Here is a 12,751-nt window from a genome sequence, read left to right on the forward strand (position 1 = left end):
TCCCAGTGACAAAGGATGACGCCTGACATGGTGTTGTCTTTTCTTATAGTCTGCACTGGGATCTTCACCTCTGGGATCCCTCTTGGGGTGAGTCAATAAAACATGGCCATCATCTCCAGGAGCCCCCAGGGAGCAGTTTGAATGTTCCTATAGGAAGCAAGGGGATGAGTGATGCCATCTACTTTATTCTTTTCCCATTAGCTCATTGGACTGGTGTACTGTATTCTTGACAACCAAAGCCTGGCCCTAAGGACATGAGATTCCATATGGCTAACCTGCAAAGTGGAGCATGAGAGGAATAGAGGGAAGATGAAGAGAGCATGGCATGATGAAGGTGGGTATAGAGTGTTGTGATGTCCGCAAAAGCAGTCTTAGTTGTTAATGGGCCATCCACAGAAGGTGGACATGGGTGCCAATGATGTGGGCTGTGGTAAGGAGAGGATGGGGGGTGGTCTCTAAATTTTGTCCATCACCGCTTTCTTCTTGTCTTTTCTCCTTTTATTCTCCTGCATGTCTACTACTAAGCCTATAATCATGGCAATATTAAGTGTCAAAACATTCTGCTTTGTACCAAAGACCTCTGAATGAGGCTACTGTTTATTGTATTCTTTGTTGGGTGAAAGGTTAAAGAAAAGTGCATGTATTTTTTTTTTATCCAGTTCATTCAGGTTTTAATATAGAGCAGAGCAAAACACAATGAAGGGTATTGTACATTAATAGTCCCAGCTTCTTGAAGATATTGAGAGGCTATAGCTGTATGTTTTTGCCATAAGTTAAAAGTAGACCTTCCAAGGCCTTGTCTGATATCTTTTCGAGATTATTTAGGGAACTGAAGCCTTTTGGACATTGGTATGTGGTGAGGTTTGAGCCTTGGCTGGTATAGAGATAATTACCAAAGCTTGGTTGCTGAATTACAAATCCTACTTACCTAACAGGCATACAATAGCAGCTTCCATAATGGAGTAATATATTCCACAGTGGGTGCCAGGGAGGGCAAAGGGAATGTGTTATCCTGTGGTGGATCAACCCAGCTCTTTGATACAGGCTGGAAACAGAAGTTGAAACTTGCCACTGATTGCATAAGTGATTCCTTCCACACAATTTGTCTAATTACAAATTTTTAAGTATAGTGATCATTAGCTTCTGGGTGGAGAATTTTGTGTTTTATATGAATAGGATCCTGGTGATGTTCAGTTCCAGGATATACCTACCCTGCCTCCAAGAAGTGTGGTCAGGCGCTACCTTGGTTTTTGATGCACAGTGCAGGTTGGGGGGAATATTGTCACATAATTTATGCTGAAATGGCATTTCCTGCATTTTGCCATAATACTCTGACTTTGCATGTGGGCATGCATGAACCAGGGGTATGCAGAATTGACGTGGTGAGAGTCCCATGCCCAGCCCTGGCAGGGGCTGGTCTTGGCAGGAGCTCTCGCTGATTGCAAAACTTGAAGGGACTGTTGCTAGATAACTCAGAGCCACTTTCTATACTGCTTGGAGTGCTGGGAAGCTTTGTTTGCAAACTCTTGTCTGACTTTTGGCCTTATCACATAACAGGCCTCTGTCCATTTGTTTCTGGTGAAGCTGCAGTGAGCCGCTTCTCATTCTGAATACGTTTGTATGACACTTCACTTGCTCATTGATATCAAGGCTTGCGGTACTCCAAAGGAGTAAACTTTCAGAGTAATGGATAACTCTCCTTCAGAAGTGCCTTTTAATCCAATTTAAGAATTGTTTCTGACTAACTTAAAAATGAGGGATCAATTTAGTATGCCAAGAAGAACACAGTCTTTGGAAAGACCAGAATGGTCTTCTTGGCTGTGTCTCCCTGATCAAAGTTATACAGTCTTTCTGAGCCTCATTTTATTTGGGGGGATGAATACACTTATTTCTTCTTAAAGATTATTCAGAGCAGTAAATGAGGTAATGTATGTAAAGAGACTAACACAGTGTCTAGTGCATATCAGTCACACATCGTGCTGTGATGTGTCCAAGTTGGCTTCCGCTGGCTTGTGAGCCAACTGTTAAATTTTCAGGAGGTTCTTGTGCCAGTCGACATCACTTTGGTAGCTTGAAATCAGCTATGGAAGTACAAATCAGACCTTGTCTTCTCCCTGGAGAATTGGCTGTTAAAAATTAAGAGTACACTGTTGGTAACAAGTGTTAATCCCCCTTTGCTACAGCCCTAAATTATATTATAGACCTCCCAGCCTTTATAAAGAGCCCAGATAGAGTTTGAAATGATCCTGTAAAAAAGATCTAAGGTAATCACCGTAAACTTCCATCATTTTCCATATTGCAACACAAAGATATTGCCAGGGCCCAGTGAAACTGTCTTTCCCATTCTATCTTTTCTATATAGGACCAGAGAATGTTTTGCTTTCTGAGGTTTTATGTTTGCTTTTTATAATTTTTTTTACTTCTCTGTTACAGCAGAATAGCTAGTGTGTCTGTCTCTTATAGCTCCTCCCCACTTATTATTTGCTATTTCTCATTATCTGTTAGCTGAAAAACCAGCTGTTGAAACAATGTATAAAGTAAATGTAAACTTGCTCCCAATTTAAAAAAAATGGGCAAAGAATCTGAATTGATATTTCTCCGAGGAAGATATTCAAATGGCCAATAAGCACATGAAAACATGCTTGACATCAATAGCCATCAGGGAAATGGAAATGAAAACCATAATGAGATACCACGTCACACTCATCAGAATGGTTATGGTCCAAAAGTCCAATAGTAAGTGTTGATGAAGATGTGGAGTAATCGGAACCCTCACACACTTGGGGGGAATGTGAAGTGGTGTAGTTGTTTTGGAAAACAGTCTGGCAGTTCATCACAGATAATAACTAAACACAGATCCACAGACCCATACATATGACCCAACAATTCCATTCCTAGGTATATATCCAAGAGAAATGAAAACATATGTTTATACAGAAACTTGTATGTGAATGTTTACAGCAGCATTAATTCATAGTAGCCAAAAAAATAGAAACAATCTAAACGTCCATCAATTGACAAATGGAGAAGTAAAAGGTGGTATATCCCTACAGTGGATTATTATTTGGCCGTAAAAAGGAATACAATACTGATATCTGCTACAATATGGATAAACCTTAAAAACATTATGCTAAGTGAAAGAATCCAGTCACAAAGATCATATATGATTCCATTCAAATGCAAGCTCAGAACAGGGATACCCATAGAGACAGAAAGTAGATTAGTGATTGCTTAGGGCTAGGGTAGGGTTGGGAGCAAGGGAATAGAGGAATGGTAGCTAAAGGATATGGTATTTCTTTTTAAGGTGATGAAAATGTTCTAAAATGGATTGTGGTGATGGTTGTGTGTTTTTGTGAATGTACTAAAAAGCCTTGAATTGTATACTTTAAATGGGTGAATTATATGCTGTGTGAATCATATCTCTGTAAAGCTGTTACATTACCATGAAGGTTTAATTCATAGACTATAGGAATGATTTGAACCAAGGAAAATATTCTTATACAATCTCAATATATTAATTAACTTACAAAAAAGCAAACTGGCTTTGAGCAACAACCTGAAAGATTCATCTGAAAGGGAATTGGATTGATTTTGACATCTATTTTGGCTGTTAAGGAACTCTTTTTTTCTTTGTGGTTATATTCTGGAGAGTTACTATCTCAGATAAGTAATATCCACCTACCTGAATGAGTTGTTTACCATATAGGGATTTTATTTATTTAATTTAATTTAATTTTTTAAGGATTTATTTATTTATTTGAGAGAGAAGAGAGAGAGAGGCACAGGGAGAGAGAGTCTTCAGCACACTCCCTGCTCGCGTGGAGCCCAATGCAGGGCTTGATCCTATTTCCCTGAGATTGCGACCTGAGCCAAAATCAAGAGTTGGACGCTCAACCGACTGAGCCCCTCAGGTACCCCCCATACAGCGATTTTAATTGCCCTTTTGGATGACCAACATTGAGCAATTGAATATGTCTCTCTCACTCCATTGGTGTGTGATAGTTGTTGATATTGTCATTCACAAAATCTGGCATCTGTAGGGACTGGGGAGGGGTCAAGTGAGGGGTGGGGATGGCAATATGGATATCTACAAGTCATCATTGGTAGAACAAAGATAAATGAGGAGAAGATGTAATCTAAAAATATCAAAGAATTCAACAGCTGCCTGTGTGTGTGTGTGTGTGTGTGTGTACCTTTTGAAAGAAGCTTATAAGATATGTAGGTGCAAAGAGTGTAGAGGTGAAGATACTTATGTAAACAGTGACCCGTGGCAGTAACTTTCCACTTGATATAATGCTCTTGTGTTATGCCAACACCCAGCGAATTGTTCTGCCTTTCATACTTTGCAGAATTGCTGTGGAAATGTTACCTTATGCCCTCTTTTAGAAAGAATGTACATATTTGAAGAGGAAAATATCTATGTCATCTGAAATGTTTCATTAAGCATTCAAATGCCTGTCTGAAAAAATATATATCATTTTTTAAGGATAAGCTGATCCCTTACAGAATAATTACACTCCACTTGCAAGATTAAAAAAAAGAAAAACATGCTATGCTGTGATTCTTCTGTGGTGAAATTCAGTTTTTAGCTTCTGTTAATGCTCTTTTTACATTAATATTTGGTTTGTTCTTGCTCATGTTTTATTGCTAGTCATTCTCCGTTTATTTTTGTTTACCACAGTACTCAGGGATTAGGTTTCAGGAAGAAAAACAAACAAGGAAAAATACTTCTGAAGTTCCATACCACATCAGTTGCCTCAACATAGTAAATACAGGCTTAAAAAAGGCCAAGACTCCAATAACTCAGCCCCAATTCTCTGGCGAGGTCTAAATGCTGCAGGAAGGGAATCAGCCAGTAACTGTTTCCACCATCGTCCCCTGCCCTCCATGTACCTGCCCAGTTGTGCGATCCTTAGCTTGAGTGTGAGGATGTCATTTTCTCAACAAGCACTGGGTCAATTATAAAGTACTTGGCATTGTGGGAGAGCATTGCTTTCTGACCTCCGTCAGCAGACGCTTGATCTCTGGAAGTCTGGGGATTGATTACCTCCTGGTAACCACAGTTGCCAATCTCACTTAAACATTTGGGGAGAAGAGAAGGGCACAGGGGTGGGCAGTCTTATTGCTCCTGGTGGTCAGATCCATTGATAAATTGCCTCTTGGGGAAGATGGAAAAAGGAGTGTGTAATGATTTGTGTGTTCGGGAACTTACAGGGTCAGGTGAATGCAATGACTTAACTATCGTGTTTACCTGACACTGACCTTTATTTTACTGGAGTTGGTACATGATTTCAATATTAGGTCTTTGTGCATCTTTCTGGGCTTGGAGGAAGATCTAAATAATTTGCAAATGGTATTTGAAATAATATATATGAGACTTTATAATGCATACATTTACTTATTTCCCATCTTAGGACAAATGACAAATGACAACTAGAAGTAAGAAGACAGACTAGATCTCATGAGGCAGAACCGAGACCCCTACCAGCCCATAGCATCTCTTATTAGAAGAAAAGTCAATTTATCTTTGATGCCATTTACAGATGGTTTCTAGTCTCCCTGCAAACTAAGTTGCAAAAATATTAATATAGGTTTTTACCTTTATGGAAAACCCATGTGCCCCCTATGTTCATTTTCACTTCGTTCAAATTATTAATAATTGATAACTTTAAATACTTCCTGTATGAGATTTTGCATGTCTTTTCCTAGTGCTTGTAATGAGTTTCCTGGGTGTTATCAGAAGTTTCTATTTTTACCATCTTCCTTTGGAAACAAGGTGATTTTAACTGAATGGAGAACAAGCAGGCACCATTGATTTCTATAATGACATTGGCATATATTCGCTTTCATTTTTACTGCAATTTAATAGCGTATTTGCTTTCTTTCTTTTTTTTTTTAAACTCTCCTAAGCATCATGCATACATCTTCATTAAGATGTCTTCCTTGAGCCTAAATCTTTTCCCTGTAAGTTTAGAACTAATTCAGAGCTCACCCGAGTGGATGAGTAATTTAAATTGCTACTTCCAACATGCAATACTTTGCACTTGTCTGCTCTGAGTTTCATCTGCCACTGTTTTACCCAATTACTGAGTTTGGATTCTGTGTTTCTCACATCCATCTGTATAGATTTAGGGAACCAAAATAGTTTTGTTTAGTCGGCAAATTTCAGCTCCTCATTATTTAGTTCATTTTCAAGGGTGTTAATAAATATCCTGGAGGATACTACTCTTACACCGACTGCTGATACCCCACTATTAACTCTTTTCCATGCTGGGAGCATTTATTCTTTGGTTCCCTCTCTATCTCTTAACTCACTTTTAACTCATGATTGACAGCCTTTTACCCCTTGCCCAGTGGTTGGCAAGTTCCCTTAACAGTCTCTTGTGTAGCACTTCATCAAAAGCCCTTTGAGAGCCTAAATAAATTACATCTACTAGTTTTCCTTTATCCGCCATTTTGTTGCCTCCATAAAATTTTGCATTAAACATACCAAAGGCTCATAAACAAAATAACAACTTCCAAATGTTCCAGAAACTTCTCTCTTTCCTTTTTGGGTATGCCAAATATCATCTAGTGCTGCTTTTTCTTTTCTTTCCCTTAATATTAATTTTCTGTTTGTATCATCCCCTCTGCAAACCGAAGACATATTCCCTGTCTCTTTTAATGCTGTGACATAACCGATGAGATTTTGAGCTACTTTACAAAGTAAATAAATTCCACTGGTTGGCCCCTTTGGAATTGTTGCTAACTCTTTCACTCACTCGCCAGCTTGCTGGAAGTTTCAAGAAAGCAAATTTTCTCTTTGGTAGTTAACATTTAACATTTTGGTTTCAGGGGCATGACCCCTTGTCGGGACTTTTTTTCTATAAAGATATTTATTTGGGCCATATTCATTCTACTCCAATAATTCCTCACCTTATAGAAATGTCTTTTTAATTAAAAAAAAAAAAGGAAATTTTAAAGTGTGCAGTAAGTAATCCATCAAAAACTTTCCTTTGTCATGGCTCTGGGTGGCGTCCTGCCCCGGGAGCTCGCCAGTGATGGCTGCTCCTCATTTTGATGAAAGGGCTCCACGGTGCTGGTGCCGTGGGGGGGGGGGTCCGATGGGGGGATAGTATGGAGGCTACATGCTGTCATTTACATTTACATGCATTTTGAGCCTCACAACAACCTTATGAGGTCTGTGAAGCAATTTTTTATTATTATTATTATTATTATTATTATTATTATTATTATTATTATTAAATTGTAGAGTAAAGGAACACATAAGAAGTATTGTTTGCCCAAGGCCACGGGGAACGTTAATGACCCTAGATTAGAACCCAAGTTTTCACATCCTTCATCCAAGCTCCCTTTTGCTCTTCCAATTGGGCCATTGTGAGCTCTTCTATTCCTTTGAGTTGAACATGTAAAAGATTTAAGCCATTTAAAAAATTACTTGTAGCTTCTTATATGCCGTTTATTTCAAAGCCTTTTCAGGAGGTGTGCATTTCTAAATGTGGAAGGGACATATCCTTGCCCTTTTATATCTTACACCTGCCAAATCTTACCCTTTTGAAGTGAAGGACATTTGCATTTTGGATTAATATTAAGACTACATATAAAAGCATTTTGCTCTCTGAGGTAAGCTTTTCTTCAGTGTTTCAACAAACCATTTATACTTTTATCATTTTTTCCCTATAAAAAAATCTCCCTCATTTAAATTGTCACAGCTTGGGAGCCCTGCCTGGAATACATAATAACTGCTTGTAACACTTAAAATGAAAACAAATTTACCAAGGATGGTGGAACGACAACAAAGAGCAAGGAAAATATAAGTGCATGGAAAATAGTCTCTCCTACGCATATATTTTCAGCACTAAGTATTTTTATTGAAATTGCTGTTTCCTGTTCTGCTTGCCTCCTCTTCATCTGGATTTTTGTGGGGAGGGGATTAAAAATCTAAAGATCGGAAGAGAGAGAGATGAGTCCTGAGAATTGTTACTGGATTTCTTAGGTTTCGAAGGGATCATTTGGTGCTGTAATACCAAATCTGAGCACAAAACTGATTGACAGGGTAGCAGTTAGAGGAAGCCTTCTCAGCCTTGGTACTCTTGACATTCGAGGCGGATACTTGTGTAGGGGGAGGGCTCTCCTGTGTGTTGTAGGTGTTTGCAGCGTCCCTAGCCTCTATGTGCTAGATGCCAGTAGCAGCCCCCTCCACAGCTGTGACAGCCAAAAATGCCTACAAAACATTGCCCAGAGTCTCTGGGTTTAGAAGCCTGACTTAGAGGCAAGTTTCTTAAGAATGCGCTTCAGCACTCTGGTAGGGGCTTTGGCAAACTTCACTCTTCTTCCCATGGGCAATCTCTCCCTAGCCTTGTCTTGATCCCTGGAAATAAATTTGCCTCCAGTGAAGCCTGCTTGCTTACCCAGCCTTTGCTTACACTTTTTTCCCCTCAGGGAATCTGAAAGATCCATTTACTCTTTTGCCAGAGCTAAATAGAATTGACACAAACACTTTGAGAGCTTCCCTATTGGTTGGGTGGAACGCATGACATTTCCTGAAAATTCCATGCTCCTCTCTGGTCTTACCCTGTTACTCCCTTCTTTTTCCACCCAGTGTGAAAACTATGATAAAGTGAGAACCCGACTGGGAAGCAGCAGACCTCGCTGACCTTGGGTGAGCCAATCCCTGCTCTGGGCTTTTGTTTTCTTATCCACACTTTGAAATGGTTGGACTAGATAATACATGTTCATGGCCTTTCAACTCTAGAATACCGTGGTCTGAACGTTCTCATTTTTTGTGTCTTCTTTAATCTGCCAATTCAGACTTTAGAAGCAACCCCTACAGCCTTAGTGACACCACTTTATAAACCTATTTTTGCAGAAACATTTGTTTGGAGTTGTTTACTGACTTTATTTCATCTATATGCCCCTCCCCTCAAGCCTAACTTTATTAACCCATAATGAGAATTTTGGAAAACTTAGTCATGTCTCTTGAGTTGTGTTTGTTATAATGATTATATCAAGAAATTTTGAGTTTAATCACACTTTACAAGACTACATTGTGCATTGAGATTATAGCAGTAAAGTGTGTGAATGAAAACCATATTTCACATACATTAGGGAGAACAAGTTATTTAAAACAACAGGCTAGGAAAGCATTTGGGAAAAAAAGGTATTTTTTTAAATAGATCGAGTAACTAGTACTACTGGATTTACTTGGATATAGGCGTCTCAAAAATTACGAAAAACCGATTCATTCCTACAAATGTATGCATTCTTTTGCTGCTGCTTTGACAATACTGCTGGGGTGCATTAATAGGAAGAAAGTGACTTTCGCAGACATTCCTGGCATTACAGGGAAAGGAGTGACTGAAGTGGAGAAGGCTTCCTTGCCTCTGACTCGCTGGTTGTGTGACCTTGGCCAGGTCAATTTTCCTCTCTGGGCTTCAGTTTCTTCTTAGCTAAAATGGAAGAGTTGAATTTGATTTCTAAGTTCTCTAATAGCTCTAAAATTCAATGAGTTAAATCAGGAATGTTGGTGAGGAGCAAGGCTTTGGAACAAAACTACTTCAGCAGGGCCGGAGAGCAGGGTCCCAGAACTGGCTCCTGCTAGAATGGGCAGACCGTTCTTCTTCCTGCCCGGAGGGGAGAGGCGGGCTGGGCATCCTGCCCTCACTGAGAAGTCAGGAGCACTGCACACAGCAACCTCCTCCCTGCCCCCCAGCTCAGTGCCTGTAGATAAAAGACAGCAGTTCCAGGAAAAGTAGGTGGGATCCTGCTTAGGAAAACACATCTCATCAACAGGCCCCGGGGAAGGAAGAGGACGACAGGTGGGGGTGCTGGGTGTCCTTGTAGTTGAAGGAGCAAAGAGGGTGTTGGTGTGCTGCCCAGTGGGAGGAGAAGCAGGTGGCGTGAACGAAGTGTGACTGGAGTGCTCTCCCTCCAAAGATTCACAGTGAAACATGGTGTGGCACCATTCAGAAAGCACAACCCCAGCTCCTGAAGATCTAGCCCCGTCCAGAGCAATACCAGACCTCTCTGTGATCACGCAGTCCGGACTGAAAGCAAGCAGCCATCAGGTTTTCCCAGGAATGTCTGTTAAGGAACTGGCCCACAGAAATACGTTTCATTGGTCTTTCTTGAAGGTGCACTGGGTGCCTTGCATCACGAGCACATTATACACTCATTTGTTGAAGAGAATTTACTGAGACATCATGTGCCAGGTGCCCTCTGCTAGATGCCTGGGGCGTATTAGTGAATAAGCTGCCCAGTGTTCCTGTCCTCAGGGAGCCTGCAGTCCAGCAGGGGAGGCAGGCTACGCCCATGAAAGATCATAACTAACTTCCACAGCATGTTGGAAGGTGATGGGATCAAGGGATAAAAAGAAAAAACCAGAAAAGGAAAAAAGAGGTGCTTTTATTTTGTCTTCGGTCTAGCTCCTGTGTTCAATATGCTGCTAAGTATTTATTCCTTATTACAATTTCTTATTTAGTTTTTTTCACTGCTGGCATAACTATCTATCACTTGAGGCTAATTCCATGCAGTGTCATGCCGATTTTATGAGCTGAGTCAGATTAAAAAGCCTTGTATTGCTCACTGACACATTTTCTGCAATTTCCTCTCAATACTTCTGTGAGGTCGGGCAGCAGAGGGTATTATTACCCCCATTGTACAGACGAGGAGACCAAGGTTAAAAGAATCTACACAAAGTTTGGTGTCTTGCCTTTTCCTCAGTATTCTTTTGTAGACTTTTGTAGTAAATATTTTTTTGGCATCGTGTGTGTGTGTGTGTGTGTGTGTGTGTGTGTGTGTGTGTGTGTGAAAAAGCGTTAGCAATTTCAAACAGTTGACTTCAAATAAACATGTGGAACACACCTGGTCTTCACTGGGAATGTCTACTGTGCTGATTACTTTAAGTAGATACACACACGATGGGATATTTGCCATTCTAGGAAAATGACGGTTTAAAAGAAATTTACTTGAATGTGTACCTGATGGTCACCACTGTTGTTCTTGATAACAGAGTTATCCTCAGAGGCCACAAGATTTCCTTAGAGAGCTGGTGACCCACCCTGCTCATGATGGTGGGGAGATTTTTTTTCCCACAGCATAACATTGGTCAAGTGCAAAATCTTTTTTTTGTTCTTCCCTAGACTCTACTGACACTGGTGAATATTAGCATACTGTGCTCTAAGCTCCTGATTTAGCATCAACTGATCTTCTAGAAATGGGCCAGGCCCTTGGGTGCAACCTAGGTAAGTCTTCTTTCAAGGTCAATAGGACAAGAGTGTGCAAATGCATGCACGAGGACACACACACACGATTTCCGAAGTTCCTGGGGAATTTGCCTGTGTATATTCGGATTATATAATTGACAGGATGTAAAGATGAAAGCTGTATTTCTGAATTCCTTTGCTTTGGCCCCCACCTTCCCCACCCCTTGTCCCCAGGACTTCATGTGGCATTTTTCTCCTACCATAGGAAGCTGTGGCAAAGCCTTTGTCTCCAGACTGGTTCTCTATAAAAGCTCTTGGATGCCTTTCCATTAGTTGCTACATGCTCAGCACCCATGGTCTAATTTCAGTGTTAGTACAACCAGAACATATTAAGGAAAGTAAGTTTACTTCTGCTGCTGCTGCAAAAATATGGTTATGTAATGTTTTTGAACACCAGCTATAAGTGACTTTTATTTTGTAGACTTTTCCTCAATAATCTTGAATACTGGTCTTACCAGCAATGTGAAAAACTGGGGGATTTCTAGCTCCCTGTCTTTCCGACCCTCTTCTCTTATTTAGAATATACACCCAATACCAAATGACTTGCAACAAGTTAAAATTAGGCAGCATGGCTCCTTGAAGGGAAGATGGGCTTTGAGATAAGGGAGTGTGGGATTTGGAACCTGATATGACATTTTAGGAGTTTTGTAACTTTGGCCTATTTAGGTCACTTCTCTGAAGCTTAATTTCTTTTTCTGTAAAATGGGATAAGGGCCTCTTACAAGTTTTTTGAGGGATTGAAAGGGATAACAGAGAAAGTGCCTGGCATTGAGGTAGAAATGCTCAGAAAATGTTAGTTTTCATCTCTCTTTTCTGCCCTCTCCCCCTTCGTTGGATAATAAAGCTTTCTTGGGAATGAAGTTTTTATGTGACAGCTTTATTTCTCCATTAGGACTCCATACAGTGGGAACAGGTTGCGGTGCATTGAGAAGGTGTTGGCTTCCCACATGTGGTTGGTGGAAGACGTATTCTCTTTACCACTGTTTTGATTCCAAGACACTCTCATCTTAACCAGTGGCTGAAGATGACACTGGGATGCTCTGTGGGACAGTTTGCCCTTTAAAATCCATTGGTTTGGGAATTAAGAGATCAGCTGTGTTCATCCAACTTGAAAGTGCGCTAGAAAAATAACATACTTTCCTGGCTTCATCTCTCATAAATCTCTCTTCAGTCTGAAGTGTTGTGCCAGAACTTTCCTCACTGTCACCACCGTAGGAGCGAGTTTCTGGCCAATGACCTATCCTATGGTCAATTGCTTCTTTCTTAATTTGATGGCTGGGAAGAGCACAGTGACTTCCACACTGAGGAGACAAAGACGCACTTTGATGACTAGGGGCACTTTGAGAAAGTATAACAGGTCCCACCGAGATCCTGCCTCTTTGAATCAGGTGCAGAGGATCGTATTTGGTAGCCCAGCACAAGAGTTTCTCCAGGAGACACTTACAAATTAGTCCTCTCTTTGTTGTAAGCCGAGTGGTTGGCACCTG

At 40.5% G+C, this 12,751-nt stretch overlaps 1 long non-coding RNA gene across 1 annotated transcript; it reads left to right on the forward strand.

Moving 5' to 3' along the window:
• Positions 1-207: 207 nt before the first annotated feature.
• Positions 208-11,247, forward strand: LOC148109284 (uncharacterized). Its single transcript, XR_015726014.1, has 3 exons — positions 208-334; positions 8,603-8,662; positions 11,142-11,247. It is a non-coding gene; the product is annotated as an uncharacterized LOC148109284 (long non-coding RNA).
• Positions 11,248-12,751: the final 1,504 nt, after the last annotated feature.

Source organism: Ursus americanus, chromosome 11 (genome assembly GCF_024610735.1).
Source record: "Ursus americanus isolate L20-20 chromosome 11, mUrsAme1.1.p, whole genome shotgun sequence".
Classification (NCBI taxonomy): Eukaryota; Metazoa; Chordata; class Mammalia; order Carnivora; family Ursidae; genus Ursus; species Ursus americanus.